General features: G+C 42.8%; 2 long non-coding RNA genes across 3 annotated transcripts in view; both read right to left on the bottom strand.

Annotated features, from left to right (window-relative positions):
* Window positions 1-19400, bottom strand: part of LOC119853474 — a 107975-nt gene that overhangs the window by 4152 nt on the left and 84423 nt on the right. The gene's annotated exons all lie outside the window — the stretch shown is intronic.
* Window positions 5780-18736, bottom strand: LOC119852472. 2 transcript variants are annotated; one of them, XR_005291666.2, is made up of 5 exons: window positions 15432-18736; window positions 13186-13770; window positions 10688-10825; window positions 9169-9295; window positions 5780-6002 (listed from the first exon to the last, which is right to left on the bottom strand). It is a non-coding gene; the product is annotated as an uncharacterized LOC119852472 (long non-coding RNA). The 2 variants fall into 2 exon arrangements; XR_005291665.2 differs by having other exon boundaries at window positions 13186-18726.

Genomic DNA, 19400 nt, shown 5'->3' with positions numbered 1-19400 from the left:
TTCCTCCTTTGGTTCCTCCCCTTTTCTCTCCTCCACCCTCCTCTCATTCACCTCACTCCTACCGTGGTCTCTTTCCCTTAACTCCTCTCCTTTCTTCCCCTGTCCTTTCTCCACCTGAGCCCTTCTCCATTCAGCCTTCACTTTAACCCCTTCATTTTTTCTATCTTGCCTGTTTGCTCTCTCTCTCTCTTTGTCCCCTTCTTTGCTCTCCTCCCCCACTTTCTCTCTCATTCTTCCCCCCTTTTCTTGCTGTCCTCATCCCTAACTCCAGAAGTTTTCCCAAATTGTAGTTCTCAGCCTTAAGGTTACTTAGTCAGTGGGTGATTAACTAACACAGCACTACAGGAGACACACTATGCATTCGGATAACTAGGATTTCTGGATAAAAGGAATTCAGATAACTGGAATTATCCTGCAGATGATTTTAACTCAGATATCTTTAAAATAACCATCTTTTCCTTGAGGTAAACAAAACACAGGCAGTTTTTCTACTTATCCATTTAAATTGGCATGACAGCGAGTTCTCCAGCTCAGCCTCCCAGTAGCCTTGAGTGGTTGCTAGAAAATTCATTCAAGTAGTTCATTCACTATTTGTTCTCTTTCTGGATTTCATAGCTGTCTGCCTAGATAGGATTTTAAAAGGAGAGTTAAAAGGGTGATTATTAAAAAAGTGACTTTAGTATTTACCAGACAGCAGGCGCTCTCAGTAGCCAGGTGATGACAATCCTGCTCGCCGTCTCTCTGATCCAGATTTATGAGCTATAGAGAGTGATGCTTTGAACAGAAGCACCTGTTTTATATAGTTTCTGAAGGCTTGTTTTCTTCTTGGCAAATCTGCTGTGGGCCAATCAGAAAGTGACCTGTGCTTCTGGGGAAGATTTTAAATGTCCAACCACAATCTGGACTTTGGAATTCTTGCAACTCTCTGTTGGGAAAATTCCATGGTCTTTGAGCAAAACATCTTGTGCCATCCCAGATTGTGTAAAACACGGTAGCCCACAGAAGTTTGTGCAAAATGTCTTGCAACATATAACGAACACCTCTGATCATCCATGAACATCCTCAGGCCACTCTCCATAGGCCTCCATGCCTCGCTGTTCTTGGCCAACTTGACACTTCCCCAAGTGTCAGTTTCTTTGTCAGCACTTTGAGCGGCTGGCAGAAATGTCTTTCTTTTAGTCAGGAGAGATTCTATATGCAAAGTCCTTTTACATTCCTTGATGATTCTGTATGTGTTTCATAGATCATCATGCAGCAACATAAAGCCACTTGACTCATTTGCTTGGTGCATTATTAATAAAGTTGGTAACAATTAAATCAACAGTAAGACAAACTGCTCTACATGGCTCTGTACCATCAGCTGGGTAATCTCTAAATTTCTTTTGTAAGATAGTAGAATGGTATGAAATATTTAGAAATAAATAATAATAATAACAATAATAATAATAATAATAATAATGTAAAGTTGCCTCTGCTTTGTGCCAATCATTGGCCCTTTTGGTTGCTTAGGCCCTATAAGATTTTAGTTGAGTTCACCTTACAGATTTTCACTTCACATTGGCTTTGAACGTTATCACCTTCATTAACATAAATCAGAAGCTGTGTTACCTTTGATAAAGTTAGTTAGATGTTTCAGGTGGTGCAGGTAGAGACACCTTACGTTGAGGTTGCCTGACACTTTATTCTATTTGGCCCAGTTTTCAATTACTGACAACTTTGCCAGACTTAAAGTGTTTAAAGTTCCTTGTGGTATGAAATGCAAATCCAGTGTTGTGTTTTTTTAGCAACAAGCCTCTAGCTGGATCTGTACAGGAAAACACAGCTGGGACATGGGCTTTTTGTTAGTGTATAATTTAACCAAGTCTGAATGGAGTTCCATGGAGGCAGCAATGGAACATTCCTGGCCTCAGCACTTCTCACCTACCCAGTTTAATATTTCTGCTGCAAACCATGGAGGTATTAATACTCTTAGTTCAACATCTTTATTAATGATCTGGACGATGGGATTGATTGCACACTCAGTAAATTCGCAGATGACACTAAGCTGGGAGGAGAGGTAGATATGATAGAGGGTAGGGATATCCAGAGTGACCTAGACAAATTGGAGAATTGGGCCAAAAAAAATCTGATGAGATTCAACAAGGACAAGTGCAGAGTCCTGCATTTAGGAAGGAAAAATGCCATGCACCACTACAGGCTGGGGATTGAGTGGCTAAGCAGCAGTTCTCCAGAAAAGTGTACGAGAAGCTGGATATGAGATAGAGTAACAAGAGTGATCAGGTAAGATGAGCTATTACCATCAGGAGAGTGGGGGGGGGACCTTTTGTAGTGATAATCAAGGTGGGCCATTTCCAGCAGTTGACAAGAATGTGTGGGGAACAGTAGTGGGGGGGGGGTAAGGGGATAAACATGGGGAAATAGTTTTACTTTGTGTAATGACACATCCACTCCCAGTCTTTATTCAAGCCTAAGTTAATTGTATCCAGTTTGCAAATTAATTCCAATTCAGCAGTCTCTCATTGGAGTCTGTTTCTGAAGTTTTTTTGTTGAAGAATTGCCACTTTTAGGTCTGTAATCGAAGTGTTCTCCGACTGGTTTTTGAATGTTATAATTCTTGACGTCTGATTTGTGTCCATTTATTCTTTTATATAGAGACTGTCCAGTTTGGCCAATGTACATGGCAGAGGGGCATTGCTGGCACATGATGGCATATATCACATTGGTAGATGTGCAGGTGAATGAGCCTCTGATAGTGTGGCTGATGTGATTAGGCCCTATGATGGTATCCCCTGAATAGATATGTGGACACAATTGGCAACGGGCTTTGTTGCAAGGATAGGTTCCTGGTGACTACCATTTAGGAAAGGATACGAAGTCATGCAAAGTTTCACAAGGACCACAGCACAAGGAGGTCTAAAGGAAGAGGCCTGCAGAAGTAGGTTGCTGATCAGAGCTAAATCAGCAAGTGTTCAGTGTGTATCCCAAGACATTTTGCACTAACCATTGTGATCTAATGTGCCTTACACAAACTGGCACAAGATGTTTTGCATGAAGATCATGGAATTTGTAGAGAGAAAGCTGGAGGAACTCATGAGAAATGCCTCTTTTTGTCATTGGTAGGGTGACCATATGTTTTGGCCAGGACAGTCTCTTTTTTAAGCCCTGTTCTGGTCATCCTGACTTTTTAGACAAAACTGGGCATTTGTCCCATTTGCTTTTCCCAACTTGATCAGTTGGCAAGAGCTAATGGGACAAATGCCCACTTTTGTCAAAAAAAGTGGGCTGTGGAGGAACATGGGGTGTGTGTGTTGAGTGGCGATGTCAGCTCCACGCAGGGGGATGTAGGGCTCGTGTGGGGGGCAGGCAGTGCTCGGGTGAGCAGTGATGCCAACCCCGCTGGATAGGGGAGTGCAGGGCTTTGAGGGGGCCTCGGGCGAGCGGCTCGGACCTGCACGAGGCAGGTAGAAGGGCTCGGGCTAGCCCCAAGTGGTGTCCCGTTTTCCCTTTGGGAAATATGGTCACCCTAGTCATTGGAAAATGAGAAGGGACAGCTCGTATTCAGGTTGGATGTTTCCAATCTTTGCCAGAATCATGGGTCATTTTCTGATTGGCCCAGGTCAGTTTTAACAAGAAGTCAAGCCATGACACCCTTCAGAAACTGCATAAAACAGGCTGTTTTGATCAAAGTGTTGTTTCCTAAAGCCAAAATAACTGAATGAGAGAGAGGGAGAGCACCTGACATCATTTGGTCCCTGAGAGCACTTCCTGTCTAGTAACAACTCAAGTCTCTTTCCTGATAAGCAATTTAGTAAATTGATCCTTTTAAGTCCTACAGTCCTACCAAAGGCAACAACTGCAAAATCCAGGAAGAGGACGTAACTATCATGACCCCCTGAGTGAATGAACTTTCTATATATGTTGAGAAACCAGTCAGTGCTACCATGAGGCTGAGCTGGAGAATTCACTTTCATGCTTCTTTCAATGGATAAGTCACAAAAATACATGTGTTTTGTTTTCCAAATGAAAACTTGGTTATTTTAAAGCTGAATACTCCTCTGAAAGTATGTACCTGAGTTAAAACCATGGAAATGGCTAAAATGTGTGATATATACTTGCATTTCTCTAAGAAATTGAATCCTTGTTGTTTCAAAATTGTGGTAACTCAATATGTGATTAAGATTGTTGAAGTCTAGAAATAGCTGTAACAGGAAACTGCACTTATCAACAGCGAAAGATTGCTCAGAGAAAGGCTGGGTAAAGCCTAATAATCTTACAGATTTGTGGTCAAGAGATATTGACAGCTTCTTGCACAAAAAGAGGAAGAAGCTATCAATTGTCTTGTAAGATAATGATCTTTACCACTATTTGATTATATAGTTGCCTAAGAGCAGACAGTGTTCATAAAATTCCAGAGAAACAGGAATGGTTTAAATCATTATTTGCACACTACCCTGGGGAGTCTTCACTACATGGACAACCCCTCATAGACCCTCACCTCACTAGCTATCAACTCTCTTTACACCCTAAGAAAGGTCTCAACCACTCCCAGCTGCCCAAACCCTCTTAAACCCACCCCCATCTCCTCCAGATGTCAAGTGTCCTTCAAGTTATGTCTCCAGTGGAGGTGGAGGCGTAATTTCAGCTAGCCACCCCAAGAAAGTGTCCCGAGTTTCAGATGGGATCATACTCAGCCTGTTCCACCCCTTGCACTTCCATGGCTATACTTCCATTTTTAATGCGCTAGCTCAATCAGAGTTTGTGTGGTACATCTACCTGAACTGGAAATGACCCCTTAAGCCCCAGTGTAAACATACCCTTAGAAGATGTGAAAGCTGATAGGGAAGGGAGAGATCATGATTTCATCATCTATATGCATTTCTAAAGTGTCTTTCACTGGCACTCCTGGCTCTCAACCACTAGATGACGGCAGCTACAAAAAGATGCTCCTTCTAATTGAGCATCAGCCTTGAAGTAGGAACCTGCTGTCTCACCGTGCAGCCTGATGGACTTTAGTGACAGAACAACAAAGATAATCACAATCTGCCTAGTTAAAGGCTGTGATCAACTTTCAGATGCAGATCCCCCACATTTAAAGACTTAAAAAATATCTATGTGACATTTCTGATGCATGGTGGAATGGATGAGGTTGGTTTCAGGGAGCCTTTGAGGAAGGATCCGATCTGAATTTTGGGAAATCATATCACCAGTTGAAGTAGGCAAAATATTTCCTTTTTCTAAATTGTTCTCATCTTTTTATGGACAATCATGTGCTTAAATATGATCTCACTTACACCAGTTTGCACAAGGATCAGATGATTTCAATAGAGTTACTCCTGATTTACAGCAGTCAATGTAACAGGGAGCAGAATCAGGCCTTAGACCTTAATGCAGATTGGTCTAATTTCCTCTGCTCTCCTCAATGTGGATGATGAGTTTTGAAACAGAGGGTTGGTTTAGTTGCCATGGAGTTCCACGTTGGGTAACACCGTACAATCAATCTGTGACCGAACCCAGCTCCTCTGACACCACAAACTGAAAGGATTTGTAACAGTTATATCTACCCACAAGAGCTCATTGAAACCTACAGAGATGTGTGGACCATCATCTATCAACACCCATGTGTGGTATTAACATGCAATAAGGACTTCTTTAGTATATTTTATTTAATTTGTTATTTTAGAAAAGATAAACAAGATGGATTTCTGAAGAAAATAATGCTAGAAACAGCCCCTTTGCCTCCCACCAACACACACACACACACACACACACACTTCAAGAATATGATCTCACACCAGCTTGTTTTTATTAAAAGGAGAATAACAAATCTTATATGGGGGACACAAGGGCTCCCTTCTGGAATTTCTCCAGCTCACAAGGTTCTTTATGGCCCACATAAGCAGCACTTCAGGGTTCCATTGAAGCAGGATCTGTTGATTTTAGAAGTAAGTGGCTGTCTCCCAGATTCCAAGAGATCCTGATTAGACAATCAGTCAAAAAATCTCCTGTATAAAGAAAAGAATCAGATTTTGTGATGTTTTCCCACAGAACAGGGATAATATGATGTTTGATTTCAAATCAGTTACACAGGAGGGATTGCCCAGTCACTCTGTGGTGGGCAAAGAGGTCCCTACTGTGACATTGTGTTACTGAGTATTAATGGGCATAGTCAGGTGTGTCTAATCAGGTGAACTGGCTGCCTATAAAATCTATACTGCAGAAAAGCACGACTCACACCCAGGTACAGTTGTTCTATCACACACACCTTGTGCACAGCTGAACTAAAATGACAGATAATTACTTGGATGATAAAGAACTTACTCTTAAAGAACGAAGGAAAATTCCAGTTCTGTCTGAAGGCCAACTCTGTTCAGGTGGTAGTTGCATATGAGCAGATGCTAGCATGGCCACTCTAGCCTAGTTCCTGGCTCTCCTTCTGTAACCCCAAAGGTCTACCAGCTTCACATCTCCTGCATATTTGGTGTTTTAGTAGGTGGGAAAATCTCTCACCCTCCCAATTGCTTCTCTGAAATCTGTCCCAGCTATAACATTAATTTGCCCATGGTGGGATCCTGTGTAGCAAGGTTTGGCAAGGTTTGGCACGCGGCCCATAAGGGAAAGCCGCTGACGGGCTGGGATGGTTTGTTTACCTGCAGCGTCTGCAGGTTCGGCCGATCGCAGCTCCCATGGGCCGCGGTGCACATTCCCCGGCCAATGGAGGCTGCGGGAAGCGGCCGCTAGCACATCCTTCAGCCCGCGCCACTTCCCGCAGCCCCCATTGGCTGGGAATGGCGAACTGTGGCCAGTGGGAGCTGCGATCGGCCGAACCTGAGGACACTGCAGGCAAACAAACTGTCCTGGCCCACCAGCGGATTTCCCTGACAGACGTATAAGCATGTTACAATTACAAACTTATTTTGATCAACCAAACTTGTCATGTCATCAAAAATTTAATTAGGTCTATTTAAGAAGATCTTGTGTGCATGTTGACAGTCATTAATTATATTCCTAATATTTAATTATTTATTGATTGAATCAGCTTTTCCATTATTTTGCCAGAGATTGATGTCAACCTAATTGGTTTATAGTTACCTGGATCATCTTGCCTGCCGTTTTTGAATATTGGCATAACATTAACACTCTTCCAGTCTTCTGGTATTTTCCTACTGTATTAACAATAATCAGTGGAACAGAGATCTCCTCAGCGAACTCTTTTTGGACTCAGTGGTGCAAGTTATCCAGGTTTGTTGATTTAAAAAAGGTTATCCCTAGTAGATGCTGTTTAACATCCGCCTTAGTTACTAATGGATTAGACCAGTGGTTCCAAAACTTGTTCTGCCATTTGTGCAGGGAAAGCCCTGGCGGGCCAGGCTGGTTTGTTTACCTGCCGCGTCCGCGGGTTCGGCCAATTGCGGCTCCCACCGGCTGCGGTTCGCTGCTCCAGGCCAAGGGAACTGCTGGAAGTGGCGGCAAGTACACCCCTCAGCCCGCGCCACTTCCAGCAGCTCCGATTGGCCTGGAGCAGCGAATCTCAGCCACTGGGATCCGCAATCGGCTGAACCTGCGGATGCAGCAGGTAAACAAACTGGCCCTGCCCTCCAGGGGCTTTCCCTGCACAAGCAGCAGAACAAGTTTGGGAACCACTGGACTAGACAGTAGTTCACCATCTGTATGTAACATCAGTATATCATCCAGCTTTTTTCCAAATACCGAACAGAAATATTTATTGAACTCTTCAGCCTGCTCTGGATCATTATTAATGATTTTACCACCTCCAGGGAATGGACCTATACCATTGTTAGGATTTATTTTATTCCTGATATTTTAAAAAATGATTTCTTGTCCTTAGCCCTGCCAGCCATGGATTCCTCCCTAGATTCATAGATTCATAGATACTAAGGTCAGAAGGGACCACTCTGATCATCTAGTCCGACCTCCTGCACAGCGCAGGCCACAGAATGTCACCCACCACTCCTATGAAAAACCTCACCCATGTCTGAGCTATTGAAGTCCTCAAATTATGGTTCAAAACTTCAAGGAGCAGAGAAGCCTCCCTCCAGTCAACCATGCCCCATGCTACAGAGGAAGGCGAAAAACCTCCAGGGCCTCTCCAATCTGCCCTGGAGGAAAACTCCCTCCCGACCCCAAACATGGCAATCAGCCAAACCCTGAGCACATGGGCAAGATTCACCAGCCAGATATCCAGGAAAGAGTTTTCTATAGTAAATCAGATCCCATCCATCTAATATCCCATCTCAGGGGATTTGGCCTATTTACCCTGAATATTTAAAGATCAATTACTTACCAAAATCCCATTATCCCATCATACCATCTCCTCCATAAACTTATCTAGTAGAATCTTAAAACCAGATAGATCTTTTGCCCCCACTGCTTCCCTTGGAAGGTTATTCCAAAACTTCACTCCTCTGATGGTTAAAAACCTTGTTTAACATCCCTGATGTCCTTAGCTTCCTTTATCATATTTCTGCACTTCATGACTTCTAATTTATATTGATTACTATGTACTTCCCTTGTTTCCCATTTGTTAGAGATATTGTTTCATTTCTAATTGTTGCCTTCACTTCCCCAGCAGACTGATACAGAGGAGACACAGCCCCCGCATTCTCTTGTGGAGACTTTTGTTGTTCCTGATTGATTTCACTCCTCTAAAATATAAAAGCAATGTTTGACAACAGGGTGTCTTGGCTCCAACCCCTGCCCATGTATGATGCTTCAGGAGCAGAAGGAGGCTGTAAAAGAACAACAAGGGGCTGGCAAAGAATTTGCTCAAAGCATGAGCAGCACACGGCTGCAATAATAGGTCACTACTGTCCCTGTTGCAAGCACTGGAGTTGGAGTGGTGCTGGAGACGTTGCTGGAGGGTCTAAGGTCTAATCCCTGTAGGACTGAGCACTGCAGAGAAGTGGGGCAGCTCCAAGCTGTGGAGTAGCCCACAGGCATCCTGAGTAAGGCAGATATAAGAAAGAACAGCCACTGGGGTGATTCTAATATATTCTGGGACCACTCCTACCCCCACATGGCCTAGAATGTGAGCTGTGCCATGAGCATTGAACCTCCAAAAGCATTAAACAACAGCTTGGATGTAAGAAGGAGAGGAACAGGTATTTCTGTTCACACTGCAATGTCTGCCTTGTGGAATGCTGAACTTACCTTCGACAGCAAACGCCCTGTGGATAGCAACTTCTAATGTGCACAGAATTGGACGGACATCTTAGAGGGAAGCAGGCACCTCCAAGCTCTCTACACATCAAGCTGTTCCTCTCAGCCTGGGAGAATTCTGCACAAAGAAAAAGAGTCTTAATCAGCATTCTGCAGAGTAGGGTAAATAAGGGCTGGATTCCAGGATGACAGGCATTTCTCATTCACTGAGTCCTGACCAATTCAGCCCCAATATCTTCCAGTGCAAAAGTTTATGATAACTTTAGTACTATTTAAATGGCTGTAGTTCTGTGGACATTCAATGGCAGCCCCTAAGAAGAGAATGGAGAAAGTTTTTGAAATGGGGCACTGGCTCTCTGACTGCTGAGTCGAGAACTGTAGCTCTGAGCACTTGCATCCTTCACTGCCCCATGCCTTTAAGGGATGGAAAACAAATATCTGCCTACATCACCCACTTTCTTTAGTGGCTGCTGCTGTGTTTTGGATCCCCCCTGGCTCTAATTGTGATATGCCGGGCAGTATCATAAAGTCGATTTGCCTAAGTAGGGTTGAATTGACTCAGAACTGGGTTGGATGACGACAACTTTTTGAAACAGAAGGGCTTGAAAAAGTCCCTTCTGGTTTGAAAGTTTGACTGTCTGTGAGACTCTGCACAGTTTTCTTTCTGTAAACTCATTCAGGAATACTTTCTTCACAACCAATTGCCAGTTTTAGGTTATACATGAAGAGCCTGCCATTTTGAAAAGGCAGACCAATGTGCACAGCCAAATCTTTTGAAATATTTAGGTTAGAGCATTTTTAACTGGAGGTTGTTTTGTTTTCACCAAACTATCTACAACCAACAGATTGAAACCTGAACCCTAAAATGATACACTGTCATGGTTACAAACACTGGCCCACTCCCAGATAATATAATTTTAGAGATAAAGCTAAGTACATAGCTATGGTAGGTTCTGAGAGATAATGGGGCTACAACACTGGGATGAGGGGCTGCAGTTTTAGAGATCTGGGTTCCATTTCCAGTTGTGTAACCTCTCAGGGGGACATGAGGCCTGACTTTATGATACAGGTTGTGAAAGGCACAGAATTACTAACACTTGTTAGCAGCAGAAGTTATATTTTAAGTTATTGTCTCCTGGCCTCCAGCCCTACGCACCTTCTCCTAGACCAAAGGGAATATGGAAAGGGGTTGGCCAGACTTCATTTGGTCTGTGTCCCATCTGGATGGTCAGTTCTGTGATTGCCTCATTATAGGAAGAGTATATGCAGTATGGATAGAAGGTGGGGTGCTTAAACCAGCAAGAGCTGAGGAAAATCCTAAGGGAAATTTAGATTTTTCTTTTTACTGGTCATAATTTAGTCAAATCTCAGTGCTTTTTCTTGGGGGCAGGGCACTAAAGCTCATAAGAAAAAAGTCAGAAAAGTGTTTCTAACTGAAAGTGTTAGGCAACTTTAGTATGGGCTCACAGAAGACCGTCTATATCATTCCTCATTTTCATTTACATCTTACCTGGGACACCCTGGACCACCAAGAAGACAACAGCAAAGAGCAGGTAAAGGATCTTCATGGCTGAAGGTTGGCCTGGAACTCAGCGTCACTGAAGAGAAGAGATTCCAAGACAGCAAGGAGACAGAGTCCCTGAATTTGCTGGAGAGTGGGGATTATGATATACTGAGTTCTAGAGATTTTGTTTTAATTTAAATGACAATTATAGTATGTGTTCTGCAATCTGCTAGCAATAATAATGATCATATTCTAGACAGCGTCCTAGATCTATCTCCTAGGAGGACTTCAGAGATATACAATTGTGTGATGCAAGATAAATTTAAAAACAGATATTTCGCAAATAATTGTAATTTTGCAGTTACTTAATTTTGGGTTATTATGGAAATCTTGTTTCCCTGAGCCAAAATACAGATTGGAGAATTGTTGCACATTTGTGTATTTTATTTGCAAAAACAGAATGGAAAAGAATTAAGAAATTTCAGAAAGCGAAACAAAGATGGTTGGATGCTCATGTTTATGGAATTTATAAGAATGAATTTATAAGAATGATGTTACAATTAACCAAGAATTAATCAATCACATCAATTAATTCTAGGTCTTACCACAGTCTTGTTACATTGGCAAACTTTACCTTAGTTCTGTATTGCACTGGGCCAGTGACTTTGGCACCAACACTGAACTATGACTTCTTTAATGCAGATTCTTATCCATTTCTATTCATGTTGTTTGCCAGTGGAATTATGGGAATACCGGTGGCAGTTCACCCAAGCAGTTACTTAAGTATTAAGAATGACAATTCAATTAGTTATCACGCACTGAATTCCAAACAGACAATGATTTAAACTAGAGGTTCTCAACATTTTTTGAATCACGCCCCACATTAGCATCCCCTTCCCAGCGCCCCCGGGCACCTAATATTGGCACCTAGTATTGCTAATGCATTTGTTGTATCTAGTAACCTTTTTAAACGAGGCTACATTAATATCTGCCCAGTTTTCAAAACTCAGTTAAAGCCTCAAAGAGTGCAGAGGGTATTGTGATCCAACGCGCCAGGCGAGAAAGTCGCTCACTTGTAGGATTGCAAATGTATAGTCATGAAGTAGGGCCAATTTTCAGAGAGTGGCTTTATATCCTGGCATGTGGGGTTGCAATGCCACTCACTCCAATCTGGCCTGGCTGCCCCTCAGGTATGACCCTGTGGGCCAGGTTTCAATGTCACTCACTCAAATTCTCAAACTGGGCACAGCCACCCCAATACCTCTCAAATTTGACACAGGCACGCCTCCATCATGAACGGGGGTGGGAAGAAGCTAGGCTAGATTGGAGTGAATGGCACGGTGACCATGTATAATTATTAGAAGGCTTGCGTCTACCCCTTAGGAAGTTTGACACATCCCCTTAGTTGAGAAGCTCTGATTTAAATGATTCCTATTTCTCTGGAATTTTACTAGTATCTATGGCCACTGTGACTAAATAGTCAATGTTACCACAATCTGAATATTTAGTCAACATGGTTTTCCTTCCCCAGCCAATTCAAAGCTTCTTCCCCTTTTTGTCAAAGTGTGGAGTGGAAAATTATTGCACATTGACATATTTTATTAGCCAAGTCAGAATTTAAAGCAGTTAAGGTTACAGAAAGAAGAATAAAGATGGTTAGATGATCATGTTTATGAAATTTCCCAGCACTGACAGCCCCAGGCAGGAAGCTGGCCCTGCCCCTCACTATTTGCACTGGTGCATAAAGAGCCCGGGGCTGTCAGGTCAGGAAGTGTTCAAGCAGTAACAAGGAGGGTCCTGTTTCCTGTAGCTACTCCCAACTCCCTCGCTCCCTTTCTTCTTCTTCTTTCGTTCCTACACCCTTCTCTCTGCCCACCTTTGTTTCTCTCCTCCTTAACCCATTCTCTTTCCCTTAACTCCTGTCCTGTCTCCCTTTGTCCTTTCTCTCCTTGAACCCTTCTCCTTTCACTCTTCACCTTAACCCCTTAATCTGTTTCTTTCTTGTCTGTTTGCTCTTTTTCTCTCTTTTCCCCATCTTTTCTCTCCTCCCCTACCTTGCCTCTCATTCTTTCCCCCCTTTTCTCATCCCTAACTCCAGAAATCCCTCAAATTGCAGTTCCCACAGTGTGAATGTTAATCAGTGGCTGATTAACTAACACAGCACTACAAGGGGAGCACACTGGGCATTCAGATGACCAGGATTTCCGGATAAAGGGAATTCAAATAACTGGCATTATCCTATAGATGGTTTTAACTCAGGTAGCTTTAAAATTACCATGTTTTTATTTGGGCAAATAAAACACATGTATTACTGCTACTTATCCCTTAAAACTGGCATGAAGGTGTGTTCTCTGGTTCAGCCTCACAGTAGCCGTGGGTAGTTTCCTGAGATTACAACATCTGTGTTCTTGTTCTCTTTCTGGATTTCACAGCCATCTCCCTAGATAGGACTTTAAAGGAAGAGTTAATGGGGTGATTTTCAGGGAAGCAACTTTAGAAGTTACCAGACAGAGGGTGCTCTCAGTAGCCAGGTGATGGCAGTCCTGCTCACTGCCTCTCTGATCCAGATTTATGAGCTTCAGGGAGTGAGGCTTTGAACAGAACAGCCAGTTTTATACAGTTTCTGAAGGCTTGTTTTCTTCTTGGCAAAGCTGCTGTGGGCCAATCAGAAAGTGACCCCTGCTTCTGGAGAAGATTTGAAATGTCCTACCATAATTAAGATATTGGAATTGCAACTTTATCTGTGGAAAATTTCATGGTCTTTGTGCAAAACATCTTGTGCCCTCCCAGATTGTGCAAGACACGTTAGGCCACAGAGCTTTGTGTAAAATGTCTTGGGACATATAACGAACACTTGCTGGTTTAGCTCTGGTCAACAATTTATTTCTTCAGGCCCCTTTCTGTTGGCTTCCCTGTGGTGTGGTCCTTGGCCAACTTGACACGACTCTGTGTCCTTCCCCAAGAGACAATTTCTCCATCAGCAGTTTGAGCTGCCAGCAGAAATGTCCATTTTGAAGGCAGGAAAGATTCTTTATGTAAAGTCCTTTCACATTTCTTGATGATTTGTATGTGTTTCATAGTTCATCACGCTGCAACATAAAGTCATTTGACTTATTCATTACTTACAATGTTTATCACAATTAAATCAATAGTTAGACAAATTGCTCTACATGGCACTGTACCAGCAGCTGGGTAATTTCTACATTTCATTTGTAAATTAGTAGGATTGCATCATAAGTTTAAAAATACTAACAATTAAGAATAACAATATAATCTGTTTTTGCACTAGTCAAAATGCTGATTAGACTTTGTTGCCGTCTAGGCTTTATTACATTTTAGCTGAATTCACCTTAAAAATTTTCCCTTCATATTGGTTTCAAATTTATCACCTTCTTCAATATAAACCAAATGCTTTGTTATCTTTGTTATAATTAGCTAAACATTATAGGTGGTGCAGGTAGCAACACCTAAAATAGAGGTTACTAGATACTTTCTTTCATTTGACAGTTTTCAATTATTTATAACTTTTCCAAACTTAAAGTATTTACAGCTCCTAGTGCCATGAGGTGCAGATCGACTGTTGGGTTGTTTTTTTTTTTTTTTTTTAGCAACAAGCATCTGTTGAGGAAAACACAGCTGGGAATGTTATTTTTATTAGTTCAGAATTTAACCAAATCTGAATGGATTTCCATGGATGCAGCAAAGGAACCTTCCTGGTGTCCGGGCTGTTCACCTATCAAATTTCACATTTCTACTGCAACCCACTGAGGCTTTAGAAGTCTTCAGAAAAGGAATTGGAAGAAGTTTAATAGAAAGAATTAGGCAACTGAACTTGAAGCTCAGAAATGTCTCTCTATATTATCCCTAGATTTTATTTACATCTGACCTGAAGCAATCTGGAGCACCAAGAACAACAAAGAGAAGGTAAAGGATCTTTATGACAGAGGGTCATTGAGGATCTCAGGTCCCTAGAGGGAAGAGACATCATGACAGAAAGGAGATGGAGCACCCCTGTATTTAGGGTACTGAGAATTGTGATATACTGAGTTGTAGAAATCTTGTTTTGCTAAAAGTGGTATTTAAAACATATGTGCTGCAGTTAATAATAATGACTGTTATCCACACCGCACCAGAGTATGTTACAGAAATGTAATTGACAAGTCCCTGCTGCCTTGAAGAAGTTACATTATGTATATTTAGACCTGGTGAATATCTACAGCCTGGTACAAAGCCCCATGAGGTCAATGGAAAGACCCTCCATTGGCATCAGCAGGCTTTGGAGAGTCCCCTAGTGCAGTTTGTTTCTCTTGTTCTGTTCCTTAGAAATCCATTTCTTTTAACTTTTTCAAAATAAGAAATAAAATAACATACCCTAAAAAGTCTCTATTCTGGGTTAGTGCCACACATGGGTGGTTATAGACCACAGTCCACACATCTCTGTATGTTTCAATGATCTCATGTGTGCAGATCTTTATTCCTCCTGTAACCCTTCTGCCAGGTGGTGTCGGCAGTAACAGGGGTATTTCTTATCATTGTGAAGCAGAACCAGCTCGAGCCCCCATCCAGAAATTTGGGGGGAAAAAGCCACTACCTCGGGGCCCCTTTTAGAGGGAATAGTTCCCCAATTGCAGGTACTGAGAGTATGTATAAGAGAAGTAAATGTTTATTAAGAGAAGAAAATACAGCACGAATCTGGGAAAATGCTGCAACAATGACTTGAAAGAAAGCAAACAATAAGTAAAACACTCACTCTGCAGTATCTTGGGCAATAGTCCTTTGCCTCAGTTTCCCACAGTACGGTGTGAAAGTCCTTTAATACGCCGCTCCACATTTCCCCCCAGTGCATCCCACTCATGGTTTGCTATCTGAGGTCGTTGCCATCCCAGAGTCCAGGGGACCTCCTGCCTCTGGGGCAAGGGGGGTTTGAGTGATGCCTCCATCTCCGGTCACCACTATTGCTGCGGTCTGTGCCACTTCTTGTCAATGTCTCCGCCGCTTTCTCGGCCATTGTCACTGCCACGGCTTGCTGCTGTCGCTGTCTCTGTCGGCTTCTCTGCCACTGCTCATTGCTGCCACTGTCACTGACGCCCCCCAGCTGCTCGCCATGTTCTGAGGTTCCACCACCGAGCCCGGTTCTTCGTGACTTCAGCTCCTCATGATTTCACTGGGTAGTGGAAATCTCTCTGCTGCTGCCTCTTCTGTGTTGTCATTTCACTGCAGCACGGTCTCCACACCATGACACTGCCCCCTTAGATCAGCTTATCATTGATATCAGCTCTAGTGATCACTGAGAAAGAACCAGGTCTCTCAATTGAGTCTAGTCACGTCTGTCTTTAAAAATTGGACGGGGAGGGTCAAATGGCTCCTAGAACCCTTTAAACTCTTAGGAACAAAGAAACAGGATGGGGGACTCTATCCTGGGAAGGAGTAATTCTGAAAAAGACTTGGGGGTGGTGGTCAATAATCAGCTGAACATAAACTTCCAGTGTGAAGCTGTGGCCAAAAGAGCTGATGCAATCCTGGATGCATAAACAGGAGCATCTCGAGAGGAAGTGGAGAGACTATTTGACCTCTGTATTTTGCACTGGTGGAATACTGTGTCTAGTGCTGGAGTCCATAGTTCCAAGAGGATGTTGATTACACTGAAGAGGTTTCAGAGAAGAGCCACAAGACTGATTAAAGGATTAGAAAGCACGCCTTATAGTGACAGACTCAAAGGATATGTCTACATAGCAATTAAACACCTTTGGCTGGCTTGGGTCACGGGGCTTGGGCTGTGGGGTTTAAAATTGCAGTGTAGACGTTTCTGCTCAGGCTGGAGCCTAGGCTCTGGGACCCTGTTCTCTCACATGTGTATTACTAGGTACAATACTGCTAGGCCTGGCTACCCATGAACACTTCTGCTCCAGCAGAGTTCTGGTGGATACAGCAACAGGAGACAGGGAAGCGCACTAGAGGGTTCCCAGCTGTTTAAAGGGATATCACCCAATTCCTGTACACCACATAATATCCTCACCCACCAGACTCATGATTCATGGCTCATAGTATCCTCAGTGGTATTACTGTTATTTTGTGATTTTACCAGGATTTGAGCCCTCTCCATAAGGGGATGGAGGCTTAAAAATAGGAAAATAAACTAAAACACATAGAATATTGATCAATAGTGTATAAAAGAGATAACACCTGACACACACACACAGTCTGGTACCAAGGCACTTCTCAGGGGAGCTGTTTCCTGAATTCATCTCTGAACCAAAGGTCCTCATCCACAGGCCACTGACATCAAAGGAACTCTTTCCATTCACTTAAATCAGTTTTGTATCAGGCCAATGATGTTTAACTGGTGTAGTTGTTCAGGAACTTGTCCTGACCCAATGGAAGTCAATGACAGAACTCCCATTGGCTTCCCTGGGGCCAGTATGTCAACCAAGATTGTAATTTCCTCAAGACAAGGACTTGTCAACTGTAACGACACAGAAAACATGGACTGTATTACTACTAAAGGCACAGGCCAGAATCCTTGGCATAACTTAGTCCTAAATTCTTAAAACATGTCCAGTGGCAGATGCAGTGCCTGTGGTTCATAGAGGAGTTACACTGAGCGACAGCAACAGGCACTAGCTAAGCTAACCACAAACTCTTACTAAGCTATGAAATAACTTTATCTTATAACAGTTCGTTCTATATGATACGCTTTGTGCCTAGACGTTCCAAAAAGGGATACAGTAGATCAAGCTGTGAATTGATATGGCAGTATAATTTTAGAAACTGTACAGAAAATTAAAATCTATCTTGAGCTTTCTGCAACAGAGCCATCAGCTTGAGGAAGTTTCATTGCCAAAGCAATCTCATTAAAAAGAATATTGCAAGTACTTTAGACTATAGATATAACTAATCATTAACAAAGTTATAACAAAGCATTATTTTAGAATAAAGGAGATGATACCCTCAGCTGATATGTTGTGAAACCAATGAAGAGTGAAAATCTGCAAAGTGACTCCCTCTGAAAAAATATTACAAGGCCTATATGACACTTTGCCTGATCATCTAGCTGACCGTCAGTTCCAAAGAGATCTCATAACATATGTATCCAACCTTCTAACTATCAAATGAAATGTAGAAAACCATCAGGAGAGGGTACAGCTATTTATCTTATTACTCCATTAATTGTTATCAGTATTATTGGAGGTGAACCAAGAAACCAAGTCAAATGCCTTTATGTTGCAGCATGATGAGCTATGAAACCAGAACAGAATCATCAAGGAAGCATTCAGGTGTGTTTGGCAAGGCTTGTTCTCTCCAAACACACATCCTGCTCCTGCCCATGGTCCTATTATCCTTTCCACAGGGACTCTTTTCTTTAACCCTTTGCTCTATCAGGATATGATTCACTGCTCAAATAGTAATTCCTAGGATCATTCTACTTCCCTTTCTTGCAGTGTTAGCTGGGAAGGATGGTTTATAGCTCAGTCACTAGAGGAGAATGAGAAAGTCAGGGCTTAGTTCCTAGCTCTGCCACAAACTCCATGTGTGACTTTGGGCAAGTCACTCTGGGCCAGATTTATAAAGGGTCAAAGGAGAAATCTGGGCTCTTTGGGACTCAGTTTCTCAGGGCCAAATAGGGTTAATAATACTTCATGTCTCTCATCTATTTTGATTGTAAGCCATTTGGAGAAGAGACCATCTTTTCCTAGGTACATATACAGTGCCTAGAGCAATGGGGCTCTGATCCAGATTGAGGCCTCTAATCACAGTGATACTAATAATAGTTGAAAGTATGGTTTGAGCAATAAATACCCTGGGCTGCATAATAACAATCAATCATTGACCACATCCACTGCATCATGGCAGACCCTTGGGACAGGCCGACAGAACAAGCTCACACAAGAAAACTCATCAGATAATGTACCCAGTGTGTTCGGGACAGGGTGGAATTCATGGCTGTTGCTGCAAAGCCCTCAAGCCAGCATGAGACACCTGACATGTAACCTACAGAAGAAGTTGATTCTGTAATTTCCACTTGGCACGCTCACAGCCTTAAAGCACCCTCCATAATCTTCACTGCATGGGCAAACCCTGCCCCCCACCTCCCCAGCTACCAACTTCTGCCTGCCATGTAAGAACAGCCTCAACCCCTCCCCCCCCCGCAGCTGCCCAAAGCATCTTAACCTCACCCCTACCTCCTCCTAATGCCAAGTGTCCCTAAGGCTATGTCTACACTGGAAGGAGAGGTGTAATTTTGGCTAGCCATCCTGAGAATGTGTCCAAATTTCAGATGGGATCATACTGGGAGTGGTTCCACCACTTGCTCTGCAATGGCTACACTTCTGTTTTTGTTGCACCAGCTCACTCAGAGCTTGTACAGGTGTGTGTACACGAGCTGGAAATGACACCTCCCCTCTTTGTAGACATGCCCTTAGAAGATGTGAGAGCTGATAAGCTCTGTACAGCTGGAAATGGGAGAGGTCAAGGGCTCATAATCCATTATCTAATTATATTTCTAAAGTGTCTTTCACTGGCACTCCTGTCTCTCAACCACTAGATGACAGCCACAGCAGAAAGATGCTCCTTCTAACTGAGCATCAGCCTTGATATAGGAACCTGCTGACTCTCAGTTGAGCCTGTTGGACTTTTGTGACATATAACTAGGGTGACCACACATCCCGATGTTATCGGGACCAACCCGATATTAAGAGCTTTGTCTTATATGCCCAACAAC

This window comes from Dermochelys coriacea, chromosome 3 (assembly GCF_009764565.3).
Source record: "Dermochelys coriacea isolate rDerCor1 chromosome 3, rDerCor1.pri.v4, whole genome shotgun sequence".
NCBI classification, from domain to species: domain Eukaryota; kingdom Metazoa; phylum Chordata; order Testudines; family Dermochelyidae; genus Dermochelys; species Dermochelys coriacea.
The sequence above is the reverse complement of the archived record's forward strand: the minus strand, read 5'-3'. Positions and strand labels throughout refer to the sequence as shown.